This window comes from Eubalaena glacialis, chromosome 1 (genome assembly GCF_028564815.1).
Source record: "Eubalaena glacialis isolate mEubGla1 chromosome 1, mEubGla1.1.hap2.+ XY, whole genome shotgun sequence".
NCBI lineage: Eukaryota > Metazoa > Chordata > Mammalia > Artiodactyla > Balaenidae > Eubalaena > Eubalaena glacialis.
The window spans coordinates 28,914,268-28,932,205 of record NC_083716.1 but is presented as its reverse complement, the minus strand read 5'-3'; the positions used below and the strand labels follow the sequence as shown (position 1 = coordinate 28,932,205).

The 17,938-nt window shown below is 37.7% G+C and overlaps 1 protein-coding gene across 4 annotated transcripts in view; it reads right to left on the bottom strand.

The window, feature by feature from the left end:
• The window catches only part of DNMBP (dynamin binding protein), a 112,165-nt gene that overhangs the window by 89,529 nt on the left and 4,698 nt on the right, over window positions 1-17,938 (bottom strand). The window contains exon 1 of one of the 4 annotated variants that reach the window (XM_061207223.1): window positions 13,590-13,633. The exons of the other annotated variants lie outside the window; for them this stretch is intronic. The gene's annotated coding sequence lies outside the window, so the exon portion shown is untranslated. Of the gene's footprint in view, window positions 1-13,589; window positions 13,634-17,938 lie in introns of those variants that run through there. 4 annotated transcript variants of the gene reach the window in all.

Here is a 17,938-nt window from a genome sequence, read left to right as displayed (position 1 = left end):
AAAATTTCTGAAGGGGTTTCCTTAACTAAAAGACAGTTTCTCCTTTCTTGTTTGCTCCTACGAAGTGGGTGTGCTGGAGCATCACAGGTACATCTTTGTCAACCTGAGAAGAGATGCAAGAGGGTCCTCTTCGTAGGGACTCTCCAGTATAGGTTCCTTAAAAGGAATATGCTTTCACGAGCATCTGGAAATTTCCTTATGTCTTGAAACTGAACTCTCCATAAAACATTTTGGGGAATGGAAATCCATTTAAAAAATTTCAAGTCCAAGCAATGAAAAGTAATATTTAACCTCAAAAACAATTGCACAGTTCTCTTATTCTTGGCAATATAGGACTAAAAAGAATGAGCTCTTTCCTCTGGGTGAAAGGATAAGAGGTGTCAGAAAATGAAGTCTATATCTGTTTCCGGAAGGAAATGAGAGAAGCTAGGAAAACATCATTTCCTCCTCTGGTTTATGTCACTAGAGTTCATTTTGGACAGAAGGTCAGCAGTCACTGCCAGGTGATTACTCAGAGAACTAGCAACAGATGAAGAGGAAAAGTAGAACCCATCTTGATCATGGTGGCCCCCATGAAGCTGAGCAGCATGGCCTGGGCTAGCTGTCCTCCAACAAGTATCTTCTTCCAACCCACTGTGCTCTCCTGATGACAGCAGCACTGACTCACATGTACTTTGCTAAACAGGTTATGGAATGTTGGACTGTAAGAAAAAATAAAAAGCCTGTTCTGACTTAGGTGGGATGATCAGAGAAATGAGGGTAGAAAAGGAAAGGAATCTGCTATTGTAAACTGTCTTACAGTTTATATTATATTTTGCTTATTTCAAACTTGTCTCAAGTTGGAAGGCAACAACCTCAGCGATGGAACAGGACATAGATCAGAGTTTCTGCCAATCATGGAAGGGCCCTTCAGTCCTCTTCAGGATTTAAATGGAACACCTCTCATCTAAAACAACTAAATTTTTTTTTTTTTTTTTTACAAAAGACAATTTAAATTAAGAAAGCTTCAGGATTGACTCTTATGGGATAGCTGTTTCAACTAACTTGAAGGATTCCACCCTCCCTCTCTCTCCCCCACATTAAGCTGATATTTTTCTCCCTTTTTAGTTATTTTAAAAATTGCTTCTATATCTCTACATCAATTTTGTCTTTTTTTGACAAATTGCACTGGTGGAGGAAGGTCCCAAGACTAATATTTTAGGACTACCAAATTTGAGGACATTTATATTAAAGAAACATTTTTCAAATGGGTCAACCTAAGAGTTCCTTAAGTACTTGCTCAGGTTCCTATTTCTTAAATCCTGCATGAATCTCAATTATGAAATTTAAGCATCACTGACTCCTAAGTAAATACATTGGACATGTCTGAGCTAAGTAGCTTTATTAAAATTAACAGCTGTGATACGTTTTGTATACAATAAATGCCCAGATAATACATCTGACAGCAGCTGTAGAAGTGCAGATTAACTTGAAACTATAAAGTGAAACTTCAGGGTGAAGCTGCAGTTAACAAGGAACGAAACAAACATGTGATAACAGGCAGTTTTTAGGACAGTTTCCAGGAGATGCCAAGAAAATTTATTAACCCAAGCTATGAGGATTAATAGTACAGAGATCTGCAAGGTAAGCATCTTTTTTCTTTTCCTTATCTCTTTCAAGCACAGGCTAGTTTTTTGGCTAAAGAAGATTTAAAAGACAAGGAGTTTCTCTACCCTTCAGGTTTTTTACAGTATAAAATATTCTTGATATTTTGTAAGAAAGAATCAGGAAAGGAATTTAGAAAACTAAAGATTCTGAGGAAGAAAAATAGGGAGGAAAGAAACTGTGCAGTTGGAGTTTAAAATAATTGAGACCATTCTCAGGGTGAGTGATTCTAGATCATTCTATGCAGTATCAACTTACAAGGACCGTGGAAGAGAGGGACCAGCAGCTTTATACAAATAAGTAAAAACTAACACTTCTAGTTATAGAAACTAGAGTCACTATACTTGAAAGGAAAATGTATATATGGATCTTCTGGTAGTTTCTATCCACGATGAACCAGAGAGTTATGCCAAGACATAGCAAACTTGGTGAATGGTGGATTCCTTAGATGGTATCAATGAGGATTTAATGTCCTAAGTCAGGATGTTCAAACCTAAAATTCAACAATGGAAAGGTTCACTTGATTTAAAAGAGATCTCTCACAGGAAAGGAAGGGCAATGGTATGATATGTAAAGAAACTAATGTATCTACATGGAAACATGTGAATCTAGGAGTGAAACATTAGGAACTGTAGCTAGGATAAGAAAAAGGGAGAAACAAACAGGTGGGAGGATTTATATTACAGGCTGCCATGACAGATGAAGAACAAAGATGATATTTTAATAATAAGATTACAAAATTGATACAGAAACTAACCAAAAGTAGTGTCTGGTAGTTGATATGAGCTAGAATACTAATTCCCTAACAAATAGCAAATGCATACAAATCACAGTCCAATTAATTAGCTACAACCTAGAGATTTCAGAGTCCTTTGCTGGGCTATCTAGGCAGGTAGCATGTCAGATCATCGTGATTCCTACCAAGAGGAATGAAGGAAATAGTTCAGGACTTTGCTCTAGTTCTGCATACTATTTTGTTTTGGCTTTTTTCCTCTAAACCATGAATAGGTGTTGAATTTTATTAAATGCTTCTTCTGCATCTACTGAGATGATCATTATTCCCCCTCTATTCTGTCGATGTGGCAAGTTACATTGATTTTCAAATACTAAGTCAACCTGCCATTTCTGGAATAAACCCTACTTGCTCATGATGTATTACTCTTTTTGTATAGTGCAAATTTACTTTGTTGAAGATTTTACACCTATGTTTCCCAAAGGATATTAGAATGTAATCTTCTTTTAAGTGTCCTTGTCAGATTTGCCAATAAGGGTTAGGCTAGCCACATAAAGAACTGGAAAATGTTCCTTCATCTTCTAATTTCTGAAAAAGTCTGTGTAAGATTGGTATTATTTCATCCTTAAATATTTAATAGAATTCGTTACTGTAATAATCTGGGCCTGGAGAACTTCAAGGAAAGGTTTTTCATTAAAAATTCAATAGCTTTATCACATATGGGGCTACCCAAATTTTTCATTTCTTCTTGTACTGATTTTGTTAAGTTGTATTTTTCCAAGAAATTTGTCCATTTAATCCAAGCTGTCAAATTTGCTGCATGAAGTTGTTCAAAATATTCCTATATTAAGACTTTAATATCTGTATGATCTATAATGATATTGGAAATTGTGTTTTCTCTTTTTTTCTTAGTCATGCTAGGGGTGTATCAATTTTGTTCATCTTTTCAAAGAACCAACTTTTGACTCTGTTAAATGTCTCTACTGTTTGTCTGTTTTCTATTTCATTGATTTCTTCCTCTATTATTGTATCTTTGTTATTTCCCTCTTTCAACTTTAGGTTTAATCTGTTCTCATTCCTGTGAAAACTTAGATAACAGATTTTCAACCCTTCTTCTTTTCTAATATAAGCATCAAAAGCTATGAATTTCCCTTTAAACACTGCTTTAGCTACACAGATTCTGATACAGTGCTTTCACTTTCATTCAGCTAAAAATTTCCTAATTTCCCATTTGATTTCTTCTTTTAACTATGGGTTATTTAGAAGGGTGACATCTACTTTCCAAAATATTTCAAATGTCCAGAGATCTTTCTGTTATTAATTTCCAGTTTAGTTCTGCTGTGGTCAGAAAACATGCTCTATATTATTTTAAATTTATTGAGATACTTTATGGCCTGGCATATGGTCTATCTTAGTGAGCGCTCTATGTGCACTTGAAAAGAATGCAGTTGTTGAGAATTGTGTTCTATAACGTCAGTTAGGTTGAGAAGATTGATGGTGTTATTTCATCTCATATATACCTTTGCTGATCTTTTATCTACTTACTCCATTAATATTGAGAAAAGAATGTTAAATCCCTCTTATTGGGATTTGTTTTTCTCTTTAATTCTGTCAGTTTTGCTTCATCTATTTTGAAGATCTGTTACTAGGTAAATGCACATTTTGAATTTTTCTATCATCCTGATAAGCTGACCTTGTTATCATAAGAAAATGTCCCTCTTTATCTCCTTACCTTAAAGTCTACTTTCTCTGACATTAATATAGCCATGCCAGCTTTTCATGCTTACTGTTTACTTGGTATACCTTTTTCTATTTATTTATTTTATTATTATTATTTTTTACTTTCAACATACCTATGCCTTTATATTTAAGGTACATCTCTCTTTCCTCCCAGCTTTATGGAGACATAATTGACATATAATATTGTGCAAGTTTAACATGTACAATGTGATGATTTGATACACATATATATTGTAAAATGATTACCACAATAAGGTTAGTTAACACATCACGCACCTCAAATAATTACAATTTCTTTTGTTGTGGTGAGAATATTTAAAATCTACTCTCTTAGCAATTTTCAAGTATATAATACAGTATTGTTAATTATAGTTACCATGCTGTATATTAGATCCCCAGAACGTATTCATTTTATAAGTGGAAGTTTGTTCTCTTTGACCAACATTTCCCCATTTCCCCCACCCCCCAGCCCCAGAAACTACCACTCTACTCTCTTTTCCTATGCATTTGGCTTTTTTTAAGGTTCCACATACAAGTGAGATCACATAGTTATTTGTCTTTCTCTGAATTTCTAAAGTGCATCTCTTTTAGACAGTTGTTAAGTCTGATCATTTATACTTTTAAATTAAAATATTTGGACCATTTACATTTAATGTAATTACTGATCTTGCATTTGTTTCTATTTGTCCTATTTTTTTATTCTTTCTTTACTGGCTTCTTTGGGTTAATCAAATATTTTTTAGTATTTCATTTTAGTTCCTCTAGTGGCTTTTATTTACACCACTGGATTTTTCAAGTGGTTGTTTTAGGGATTGCAATATGCATCATTAACTTATCATAGTCTACTTACATTTACTATTATACCATTGTACATATAATGTATGAAATACATAACTGTATAATTCCATTTACCACACCATCCTGTCCATTGTGTTATTGTTGCCATATATATTATTTCTACATATTTATGGTAGCTTTAAAGTAGATCCAAAAATTTTTTGATACTACTCCCTATCTCCTCTCCTCCTGAGTGTGGGCCATACTAGTGACTCATTTCTAACCTACAGAATGAGGTGGTAGTGACAGTGTGTGATTTCCAAGACTAGGTTGTGAGGACACTCAGACAGTCTTATGGAGAAGCCCACATGGTAAAAATCTGAGGCCTCCTGCCAACAAGCATGTGAGCAAGCATCTTGGAAGGAGATTCTAGGGTCCCAGACAAGCCTTCAGATGAATGCAGCCCCCACCAACATCTTGATGGCAACTTGTGACACATTCTGAGCCAGAACTGCCCAGCTAAGCCACTCTTGAATTCCCAACCCACGGAAACTGTAAGATAATAAATATTTAGTGTTTTAAGCCATTAATTTTGGAGAAAATTTGTTATACAGTAATAGATAATTAATGCAATATATTATAAACCCCATAATACAATGCCATTTTTGTTATAAACAATCAGTTCTCCTTTAAATAAATTAAGAAAAGAAAAAAAGTCTTTCACTTTTGCCTGTACAATTACCATTTCTAGTGCTCTTCATTCCTTTCTACAGATCTGAGTTTCCTCCCGGTATCATTTCCTCTCAGCCTAAAGAACATCCTTCAGCATTTCTTGCAGTATAAGTCTGCTGACAACAAATCTGCTCAAATTTGAAAATATTTTAATTTTACTCTCATTTCTCAAGGATTTTTTGCTTAGTATAGTATTTTGCATTGATGGTTTTATTTTTCTTCTTTCAAACTTTAGAGATGTTGTCCTATTGTCTTCTGCCTATTTCAGATGAGAAGTCAGCTGTCATTCTTTGTTGTATGTAATATCTTTCTTCTCTGGCTACTTTTAAGAATTTTCTTTTTATCTTTGGTTTTCAGCAGCTGACTACAAAGTGTTTAGGTGTAGTTTTCTTCATATTTACCCTATTTGAGGTTCACTAAGATTTTTGGATCTATGGGTTGATGTTTTTGACTAAATTTGGGAAAATTTTGGTCATTATTTCTTCAAATATTTCTTCCTCATCTTTCCTCCTCTCTTTATGTGATTCCAATTAGACATGTTAAATTACTTGATACTCTCTCACTGTCACTACAGCTCTGTTCTCCCTGTCCCCAATCTTTCTTCTTTTCAGTTTGTATAACTTCTATTTATCTGTCTTATAGTTCATTGGCCCCTTTCTTCTGCAGTATCCTTCCTGCTCTCTTAAGTCCATCCAGTTAATCTTTATTTCAGCTGTTGTACTTTTCAATTCTAGAATTTCCATTTGGCTCTTTTTAATAGTTCCATTTCTCTGGTGATGGTCCCTATCTATTCATTCATTATGGCCATCTCTTCTTTTAAATATCTGAACATATTTACATTAGCTGTTTTAAATTCCTCATGAGCTAAATCCATCATCTCAGTCATCACACAATGAGTTATATCTTTTCCTCTACAGTATGTGTCACATTCTTGCTTGTCATATTTTCACTTCTTTGTATTCTAGTAATTTTTATTGTATGATATACATTGTGTATGATATGTTATAGATGGTCTGGATTATACTGTCTTCCTTTAATGTGTGTTGAATTTTGTTTTGACATTCAGTTAAACTACAGGAAGATCCTCTTGATCCTGTTAGGCTTGGTTTTATATCATGTAGGTTGGGTTTTGTCCTGAGTCTTAAGGTACGGCATTTATTGTAGGTATTGTTCTTACTCCTAAAGTTGTCCTAGCTGGGGTCTCAAAGGAATGCCTGTAGTGCTCATCAAGGTCTCTCTACTCTGGCCAGACTAGAAATCCAATATTTCTGAGCACTGTGCACCCTCAGGTATCTCTGCTCAGCTCTCAGCCCCACAGAAGCCACTCTGACTCAGGCCTCACAGAGGCTTGCCCTGTGCATGCCCGGCCCAGCCCTTGGCCAAAGACCTGAGATAAATCCCCAAGAAGATTCCTGCCCCTATATCCATTTGCTGCTGTCTTTCCTCCTTTACTCTGACCTACAAATCTCAGCCCTCTCAGACCTATGAAAACGAAAGCAGATGGCTGTTGTAATAAGCCACTGAGATTTTGAAGTTATATGTTGCACAGCCAAAAAAAAAAAAAAAGGACACTGTGATATTAGCTGTTTTGACTGGATCAGCTGAGCACTTCACTTTTCCATCAAACATGCATAACTCTTATTATCTGGGTAAACTATTATCTTCTAAGACCCAACTCATGATACCTCCTCTGTGAAGCCTACAGAATTAGTCCCTATCTCCTACATGCTCTACAGGGCAGGGATTCTTTTCGTCTATTTTATGCACCGATGTATATCAAGCACCTAGAGCACTGCTTGGTATGTAGCAGGCCCTCCATAAATAGTTGCAGAATTAGTGATTTAACACACTGAACTACTTTAAGTTATATATCAAAATATATATTCATATTCCCAATGATCATGCTCCTCTTTCACACAGAGCTGTACAGGATCTCACAGGACTCATTTCCACATTAGGAAGGTTGGGCTTTGATTTTAGGTACTTGGGAGCACCTGAAATATTCAAATAAGCAAGTATATTTGTTAGAATTAGAACTGGTTCTAAGTAACTGAGCACCCCCAAATACAAGGGGAAAAAGTGTGTTTGTGTGTGTGTGTGTGTGTGTGTGTATACACACAATTTTTTTTCCAGATGAAGACAAAAAAGTATTCCAAGGTAAATCATCCTGGTCACTTATCTTCATATCATTTTTTTTTTTTTTGGGTTGCGTTGGGTCTTCGTTGCTGCACACAGGCTTTCTCTAGTTGCGGCGAGCGGGGGCTACTCTTCGTTGCAGCGCGTAGGCTTCTCACTGCGGTGGCTTCTTTTGTTGCAGAGCACGGGCTCTAGGCGAGCAGGCTTCAGTAGTTGTGGCTCACGGGTCCTAGAGTGCAGGCCCAGTAGTTGTGGCGCACGGGCTTAGTTGCTTCACGGTATGTGGGATCTTCCTGGACAAGGGCTTGAATCCGTGTCCCCTGCATTGGCAGGTGGATTCTTAACCACTGTGCCACCAGGGAAGTCCTTCATATCATTTTTAAAAAACAGGTTTATTGAGTTATAATTGACATACTATATAATTAATCCATTCAAAGTGCACAATCCAATAGGTTTTAGTAAAGTCCCAGAGTTGTGCAACCTGCACCACTATCAATTCTAAAACATTTTCATCATTTCAAAAATAAACTCAATACCCATTAGCAGTCACTTCCCATTGCCCTCCAAAAAATCTCCCCATCCATCCCATCCCTAGACAACCAGTAATCTACTTTCTGTCTCTATAGACAGAAAGATTTGCCTATTCCATATAAATGGAATCATACAATATGTGGTCTTTTGTGACAGGCTTCTTTCACTTAGCATGGTATTTTCAAGGTTTCATATAATTTTCAAATACAAATATAATCAGCTTAAAACACATAGAATAATTAAGAGCACAGATTACAAAGCCAGACTATCTGGATTTATCTCCTATCTCCACCCCATATTAAAGTTATGTGGGCTTCCCTGGTGGCGCAGTGGTTAAGAATCCACCTGCCAATGCAGCGGACATGGGTTCAAGCCCTGGTCCGGGAAGATCCCACATGCCGCGGAACAACGAAGGCTGTGCGCCACAACTACTGAGCCTGCGCTCTAGAGCCCACAAGCCACAACTAGTGAGCCCATGTGCCACAACTACTGAAGCCAGCATGCCTAGAGCCCGTGCCCCACAACAAGAGAAGCCACCACAGTGAAAAGCCCGCGCACCGCAATGAAGAGTAGCCCCCGCTCGCCTCAACTAGAGAAAACCCACGCGCAGCAACGGAGACCCAATGCAGCCAAAAAAAAAAAAGGAATAAATAAAATAAATTAATTTTAAAAATATTATGTGATTTGGCTTCCCTGGTGGCGCAGTGGTTAAGAATCTGCCTGCCAATGCAGGGGACACGGGTTCGAGCCCTGGTCCAGGAAGATCCCACATGCAGCGGAGCAACTAAGCCAGTGCGCCACGACTACTGAGCCTGCTCTCTAGAGCCCGTGAGCCACAACTACTGAGCCCGCGCGCCTAGAGCCCGTGCTCCGCAACAAGAGAAGCCACTGCAATGAGAAGCCCACGCGCAGCAATGAAGACCCAGCATAGCCAAAAATAAAATAAATAAAATTTTTAAAAAAATTACGTGATTTGAGGCAAGTTACTTAACTTCTCTGTGCCTTAATTTCCTCACCTAAAAATGGGTTTAGTAATAGAACCTGCCTCACAGGATCACAGTGAAATTTAAATTTGTTAGTATACGTAAAGCACTTAGAATAGTACCTTACATATAGTAAGCACTACACAGGGGTTAGCTGTTATTATTATTACTGTTGTTATCATCATCATCTGCATTAAAGAGAAGGAGATTATGGATAGATAGTCTCAAAATCTTTTTCATAGCTTTGGGATGTGTTTTGGTATTTAATAGGTTTTAAAATGAGTGTCTCAGGAGAAAGAATTGGGGAATGACTGCTAATGAATACAAGGTTCTTTTTCAGGGTGATGAAAATGTTCTGGAACTAGATAGTGGTGATGATTGCACACCTTTGTAATGTACCCAAAAAACCCCACTCAATCGCATACTTTAAAAGGGTGAATTTCATGGTTTGCGAGTTATACCTCAATTTAAAAAACTGAGTGGCTCTCTTGTTTCAGAAACTGCTGTACTTCAAGCAAAAAATAGTGAAGGCATACATGGATATCCTGCCTTGAAAAAAGCTAGAAATTTAAATAGCTTCCCTATTTCTGCCCCGTCCCATCCCCAAGTTTTTCCTGTACTTATGTTTTAAAAATGTGTCCTCGCTATTAGCTGCAAATGGAGGGTAGGTAATACAGTGTTTGATTATGTGGACTTTCACTGGGCATGGTTACATAAAAGAGTAAATTTAAGATGAGAAATCATTTTTGCTACTAAATTGTATTAAGCAATAACTACATTCATAACAGTTAAGAGCTCAGACTTAAGTCAGAGAGAATTTGGTTCAGTTTTTGGCTCTGCCAGTTGTCAAGCTATGTGACCTTGGGCAAGTCACTTAAACCACTCTGAACTTTTGTTTCCTCATCTGTAAACTGAAGATAACAATAGTAATTTATTTCATGGTGTGTTATGAGGATTAAGTTTGATCATGTAGGTAAAACATTTAATACACTTCCTGGTAAATAGTAAGCACTCAGGTATTTTGTAAATGTCACCTATGAGGATGGTGATGATGATGATGATGATGATGATGATGATGATGATGATGATGAAGGGGGAGGAGAAGGAGAACTGTCATCGTCCCCCAGACTGACTGTAACAATAATACAGAGGAGGCAGCAACTTCTGGGTGGGGCTAACTGCTCAAAACTGTTACTTTTTGAGAAGAAGGGGGAGTAATGTGACTCTTTGTTGTTACTGGTCACAAGGACATAGCAATTGACATCCCCTTCTACCCTAAGCTCTAAATGAACTGTGTATTCCCACAAGGATTTGGCAGCAGTTTCACTTACGAGATCCTTGCCTATGGGTCTAAGAAAACCTTTGCCAAATGCCTTCCAGGGACAGAAGAGGAATATGAAATTAATTTATTTACTCTTCTAAAAAAACCCTCTACTTCTAGGAAAAACATTAACACTATTGTTCAGTCCTTCAAACTCATCTACCTTTGAAAAACTGTTCTTTGGCTTGACATTTACAATTTAAGATTGCCACTGCCCTACTTTAGACTCTCACCATCTTTTCTTTGGGACCATGGCAATAGCTTCCTAATTGGTTACCTACCAGTCTTATCTCCCTCTGTTCTATTTTCCACACTGCAACTAGGATTACTGTTTTTAAATACAAAATCTCATAATTCTCTACTGCTTGAAGTTCACAAGAGCTTCCCATCCATCACTGGTAGGAAGTTTCTAAAACTCCTGTGCAGATCGTACAAAGCTCTTCATGATCTGGTCCCCATGCATAAGTTTGGCCTCATTTCTGGACACTCTCCACCCACCATACACCCTAAACTCTAGCCTCATCAAAATACTGGCAGTTCTCTGCAAGGCAGTACAGCTTTGTAACACATATTATTAGAACACAATACATCTACAGACTGCTTTTCAAACATATTATCTCATGTGTGTGCTGTTGCTTCCTGTGATCAGGGTGAATAGGAAGTGCTTATTTTTGTTAACTGATCACTTCAAGGAGGAGCAGTCAATAACCAGCAAATCACTGACACTTTTGCCAGTGTCTGACTGAAAGTTTTATTGTGAATAATAATTATATTTTACTTTTTAAGTATTTGGAGTAACCAGAAGAGAATGCTGACCAAGCCTGATTCCCACCTATGGAATATAAGAATAAAGTTTGAGGGACTTCCCCGGTGGTCCAGTGGCTAAGGCTCCACGCTCTCAATGCAGGGGGCCCGGGTTTGATCCCTAGTTAGGGAACTAGATCCCACATGCCACAACTAAGAGTTCGCATGCTGCAACTAAAGATGCCACGTGTGGCAGTGAAGATCCCGCGTGCCCCAACTAAGACCCAGTGCAGCCAAATAAATAAATAAATATTAAAAAAAAAAAAAAAAAGAATAAAGTTTGAACATATTGGTAAAATTCAACACAAAGATTTCCAGTAATTTACTGTTATTAATGCCTTTAATTAAAGCAAACCTCTAACTTAAGATAACCAGTTAATCTCAAAATAAAAGTATAAGCAGGGCTGTAATAAATGTATTATTAAATGTCCTTCTCATTCTATGTTAGATTTTTAGTCTTGGTTTATTAACTGTTCGGCTTTAAAACTAGATGAAAATACTGACATTGAGATACTTTATTCTTACAATCGTCAAGTCACTAAATAAAGCCAAACATAGCGTCACACTTCAACAATTTTCATTCTTTTTACTTTAATATTGACTGATTACCCTGCAGAATTATCACAGTTGACTACAGGTCAAGGCAGCAAGACTACAAGAGAAACAAAACAAAACTGGACTTCTTCATGTCTACAGTGGTCCAGATATTATAATTACTGAACAACATCTAGACAGTGGCAGCAAAAAGACCAGGTAATGAACACTATAGGTTTGAAGACCATACGTATTAGTATTATGCTCCACAGTCTGGCTAGATGCTCAAGAATACAATACAGGACCCCCAACAGGAACTAACAAAGGTCTGGTTTTAATGTAAACTCACTCTCCTCTTACCTGACCCTCCAGGGATTCTGTTTCCTGATAAGCAGATCTAAACTGTGAGACGATAATATCCCAAGGAGGTTCTGGCACTGAGCCCCAGAAATCCTTAAAGCAACAGACACTGTCTAAAAGAAGAAAACCAGACCACTCACTCGCTTCTCCATTCTCTTCTCTGACTCTAGGGAACACAAAAATGTCTTGCCAAAGAGAAGTTATAAAATTCCTTCTGAGGCAAAATGTTTTTAAATAGAGATGGTCTGCTGTTGATTATGTCATTCCCTGTCACCTGGAACATTTTGGAAGACTCCTTGGCAATGACCTCTGGGCCAGACCAAGCTATATGTGGGCTGGTGAATCCTTTCTATCTACGGAGGATGAATAACTTGGAACCTCCTAGAGTGACTGACAAAAATGTAAATTAACTCACAACAGGACAATAAGGTTGCATCACAAACCATTTTTAAAAATCCAGAATGTGGGAAACTATATGACAAAATTCTTTAACAAAATAAACTATAATCAAAAATTAAAATGAAGGGCTTCCCTGGTGGCGCAGTGGTTAAGAATCCACCTGCCAATGCAGGGGACATGGGTTCGAGCCCTGGTCCGGGAAGATCCCACATGCCGTGAAGCAACTAAGCCCGTGCGCCACAACTACTGAGCCTGCGCTCTAGAGCCTGTGAGCCACAACTACTGAAGCCCTTGCGCCTAGAGCCCGTGCTCCGCAACAAGAGAAGCCACCGCAATGAGAAACCTGCGCACCGCAATGAAGAGCAGCCCCCGCTCGCCGCCAACTAGAGAAAGCCCACGCGCAGCAACGAAGACCCAACAGAGCCAAAAATAAATAAATTAATTAATTTTTAAAAATTAAAATGGAAATGGAAAGAAAGGGAACTTATCAATTAATAGCTACTTAAGGAACATATTAGCTGAATGCAATGGGTGCCATTTCTTGGATCCTGATTCAAACAAATCAATTATTTAAGAAATTGAGACAAATGGGAGAAATTTTGAACACTGACTAGTTTCTTGATTATATTAAGGAATTACTGCTGCTTTTTTTTTAGGTGACAGTAATGGTACTGTTGTCATATGTAAATAGAAGGGAATCCTTTTTGTTTTCTAAGTCACTAGAACCAGAGGATCTACAAAACGGCAAAGGGAGGTGGAACACAGGAACCAACTCAGCTTTCTACATCTTAAATTGAGTGTTGGATACGTGGACATTTATTGTATTGTTCTTTATTCATTTTTGCAAATCTTAAATACGTTATTTGGAAAAGGTCAAAAAGCCAAAGAATACTACCTGGATTTGTTGTTTCAGAGCCTTTCCGTTTTTGAGGTGCCACCCGTTTCTGACTGTAGAGTCGACGACGCAGGATCTGGGGAGGAGCTCACTGAGCAGTCCCAGCTGCAGACAAAATCCTCCCAGCCCCTTCACATCTCACAGAGCACTGGTGAGTAGTGTGGCGAACAGGAAAAAAGCACAACTGGCAATAACCATGTGACCATATAAGTCACTCCTGTTCTTCAGTCACCTGCTTACCTGAGGCCTGCTAAGGCACACTGGTTAAGAGGGTGGGCTTTGGAGAAAAATAGATGTGAGTTTGATTTCCTGTTCTATCACTTAACAGCAATATAAACTTTAGGGCAAGTTTCTTAACCAATTTGTACCTTAGTTTCTCCATATGCAAAATGAGGATTACAACAGCACCTTCCTTATAAAATTGTTCTGAAGATTAAATAGGAATGCATTTAGTACTATGACTGGCTAAAATATTAGCTGCTGTTATTATATTATTGTTGTTGTTTTATATTCCTTTCCCTTCATTTGAATTCAGACTGCTAGTGAAACCAAAGACATATTCATAATTATAATTAATAATATACTTATTGCTATCATCATTGTTGTAGGAAAGAAAAAGAGACATATCTGATTAGAGTAGAAAATAGGGACATGGAAGTAAATTAGAATATATATGGACAGTCTGGATCAGATTCGAGGGCCAGGTAACAAGTGTCAAGCAGTAGAATAACAGTACGCAAAATAATAGTAAAGTAGTATTTCAGGGCCATGACTCAGACAATGGTCTATACAAGATAGACTGGGTCTATGGCACTGGGCTCCAGGACAGCATTTTGGTGTATTTGTGGCAATCCAGTTTTTTTTTTTTTAGCACCCTACAGAGTGCTATTTCATATGATTGAGCCTTGCTTTATAATAAAGTGACCAGGTATATGCAGCATGACTATTCATCATGACAATCCTGAACCAGATCCAGAAATGACAGAAATGCCAAAGGTTTCTGCATGACTGGGGATGGGAGGAAAGAATAAACTAGAAAGCGGGAGGACACGGGGTGTGAGGCTGGGAGTTCAGCACAACTCGGCACATTCACTGCAACTTTTTCTGCTGATGGGACAGATCATTTATCGTAAGAGAATCAATCACCTCATGAAAACAATGCAGAGTGTGTGCTGGGCCCAGAACCCACGGCTAGAGCGTCAGCAGTGACTATTCTCTCTGGGGCCCTACTCCCACCATGTGCTTGTCAGCAACACAGACACTCACACTCCACTTTCAGAAACCACAGACCCCACAGGAGCGGCTAAAACAGATGTAGAGAAATTAGCTCTGTGGCTGGGTTGACAGTTACGCTTACAAGGTCAAGGAAGAAATGGGGACTCCACTAGTTTATTGAACCCATGCATTTAAAGGAGGCTAAGAGAACTTTCTTCCCTTACCCCTCCCTTAAGATTTCCCCTCTCTGTATCACAGAGCTGCCTCCTTACAGACTGACTCATTTTGTGGGTTCCCTCTGTTGAGGGCATGCTATGTACCAGGCAAGGCTAAAAGGTGCTTGGGATTTATCAGTGAACGAAACAAAGATTCCTGCCCTTGAAGAACTTCCTCCTTGAGGAATGGGGAAGGCAGACAACAGCGACAGGTGTTTTGGCAAAATGAAAAAGCAGGGTGAAGGGATGAGGAGTGAGGAGGAGAGGGCAGTTGGATATTGAATCTACCAGCTGATAAGAATGTTAACTTAAAAATTCTGTCACTTCCTGCAATTTATTACCACACTCCCTCACCAGTCATCACACTAGCAGAAGGTGATTAGGGAAACAAGACAACAGCGTTGGGTTTATTTCAGGGTCAAAAGAAAATAAATTACAACTATTTTCTTCATACTTTTTATTTTCTGAAAGATGAATGCAAATGTAGTCTAAAGAAGGAAGGTGCTAACTGAACTGAAGCAAAGTGACATCAAATAGACTTCTCCCCTTCCTCTCCTCCAAGCTAGTCTTCGGTCTGCTGGCATGTGGCCTATGACTTCTCCATACTCTGAGGCCGGGCTGTCTGTGCACTCCCACACAGCCTGTTCAAAATGTCCAAGTCATCAGCAAACTGTAACCCCAGCCCTATAAGCTAATCATATCTTTCTTATTGCTTTTTTTTGGAAGATCAATCAAAGCAAGACAAACAAGAGTTGATGGCCTAAGGCTGAAAAAGGAGGGGTGATACAAAATTATATAGGCCAATGTTAGGTGCATTCTCCTCCTCCACAAAGTAGCCCCTCTATTCCCACCCCCCAAAAAAAGATCAGAGAGAGAGAAATAAACATTTTAACAGGGGTTGATGCTAAAAGGCAGGATTAAAGATTTGCGTTTCTATTTGCAAATTTTCTACAATTAAGAGGTATAATTTTTATAATTAGGGGGAAATAGTTAAAAAAAAAAACCCAATCATGAACCAAAAGAGATAGCCCTGAGAATCTACTGCACAACACCCTAGCAGTTATGGCTGCTAAAGAGCTACCTGCTGAACCATGTCAATATTTTGTGAGATATGCTTAGGTGAGATTTATACCCGGAGCAGAGAGTGATCCACAGAGTAAGGAAACTATAATTTTACATATCTTATATTTACAATCATGCTGACGACTACAGTTATGCTGAATATGGCACTCTCATTCTTCACAACAGCTTTTTAAATTCTGACTCAAAGCAGGAGGAAAAAGCTGATCTAACGGTGAAATAAGCTTATATTGGAATTGTGAGATGTTTACCATAAATTTATATACATAGGGTTCAGAAATATTGAAGACTTTTATTAATCTTCTTATGCTTGAAGCTTAAGCTTAGCTTAGGATTTTGGTTTGCAGCCTCCTGATGCCATCTTATTTCTTTGGAAACAAATCCTGAAAGAGTATTTGACAAGGCTTAATACCCATTTATGATGAAAATGCTCAGTAAACTAGGAATACATAGAGGAGAACACCTTAACCTGACAAAGGTACACCTAAAACCTAAAACAAACATTACATGAAATGGGGAAACTTTAGACTCATTCTCTTTAAGACTGAGAACAAGACAAAGATGTTCACTAGCATAGCAACTGTTTTGACATTGTCCTGGAAGTTCTGGGCAATGCTGTAAAGGAAAGATAAATAAGAAGTATAAGGATGAGAAAGGAACAACAAAACTATCACAATTTTCAAAGGATATGATTAACTATGGGGGAAAAGAAACAACAGAAAACAGGAGACTATTTGAATAAGACAGTGAAGCCAGGCTGTGAAATACAAGATCAGCTTATAATAATCAATACCTTTTCTCTTAAACTACCAATAGCCAACTAGAAAACAACAGTAATAGAAATAGACATGATTCACAATAGCAACAAAACTATCAAGTATTAGAAATTAATTTAACCAAGAATATACTCTTAGACATTTATGGAGAAAACTTTGAAGTTCTAATAAAGGACTTAGAAATGAACTGATGAAGTATTTAGGGGTAAAGGGTCATGATGTCTGCAACTAGTAACTCAAATGAGTCAGAAAAATGCATAGAAATGTAGAGAGGGAGTAATGAAGCAAATATAGCAAAATGCTAACATCTGGTGAATCTAGGTAAGGGATATACAGGAGCTCTTTGTACTAATCTTAGAACTCTTCTGTTAGTTTTAAATTATTTCCAAATAAAACAAAAATTCTGAAGAAAATAAGCTGAATAAATGGAGAAACACATTACATACTCTTGAATGAAATAAGTTAATATCAAAAAGATGTCAAGCCTCTCCCAAATAATTGATAAATTCAATGTAATCCCAATAAAAATTCCTCAAAAAATTTGAGGAACTTGATAAACATATTCCAAATGTTATATGGAAAAATAATGGTACAGAAGTAGCTAAGAAAACTTAAAAATGAAGAACAGAGATGCGGCACTTGTTGTGCCAGTCATGAGGATGTATTACCAAATCACTGTAATAAAATCAGAGCAATAAAAAACAGAGCAAGAACTGACAAACTAATAGAATAGAGGCTCAGAGATAGACTGGTGTATCCATGGGAACCATACAGGAGAAAGAGGGTACCACAACGTAATGGAGGAAAGCATGGGGTTTTTGGATATGTTATTGGAAAAACCGGCTCATTAAATGGAGAATAATAGGGCTGGATTCCTATCTAACACCACGTGCAATGTGGGCTCTAGATGAATTAAAGAAATAGCTATGACCTAGGGACTGGGAGGGCCTTCTTAAACAAAACTTTAAAAACTCTAAGCCAAAGAATTTATTTACCTGATTACACTGAAATTAAGAATTTTTCTTGATGAAAGGACAACAAAGACAAAATTAACATATGAGAC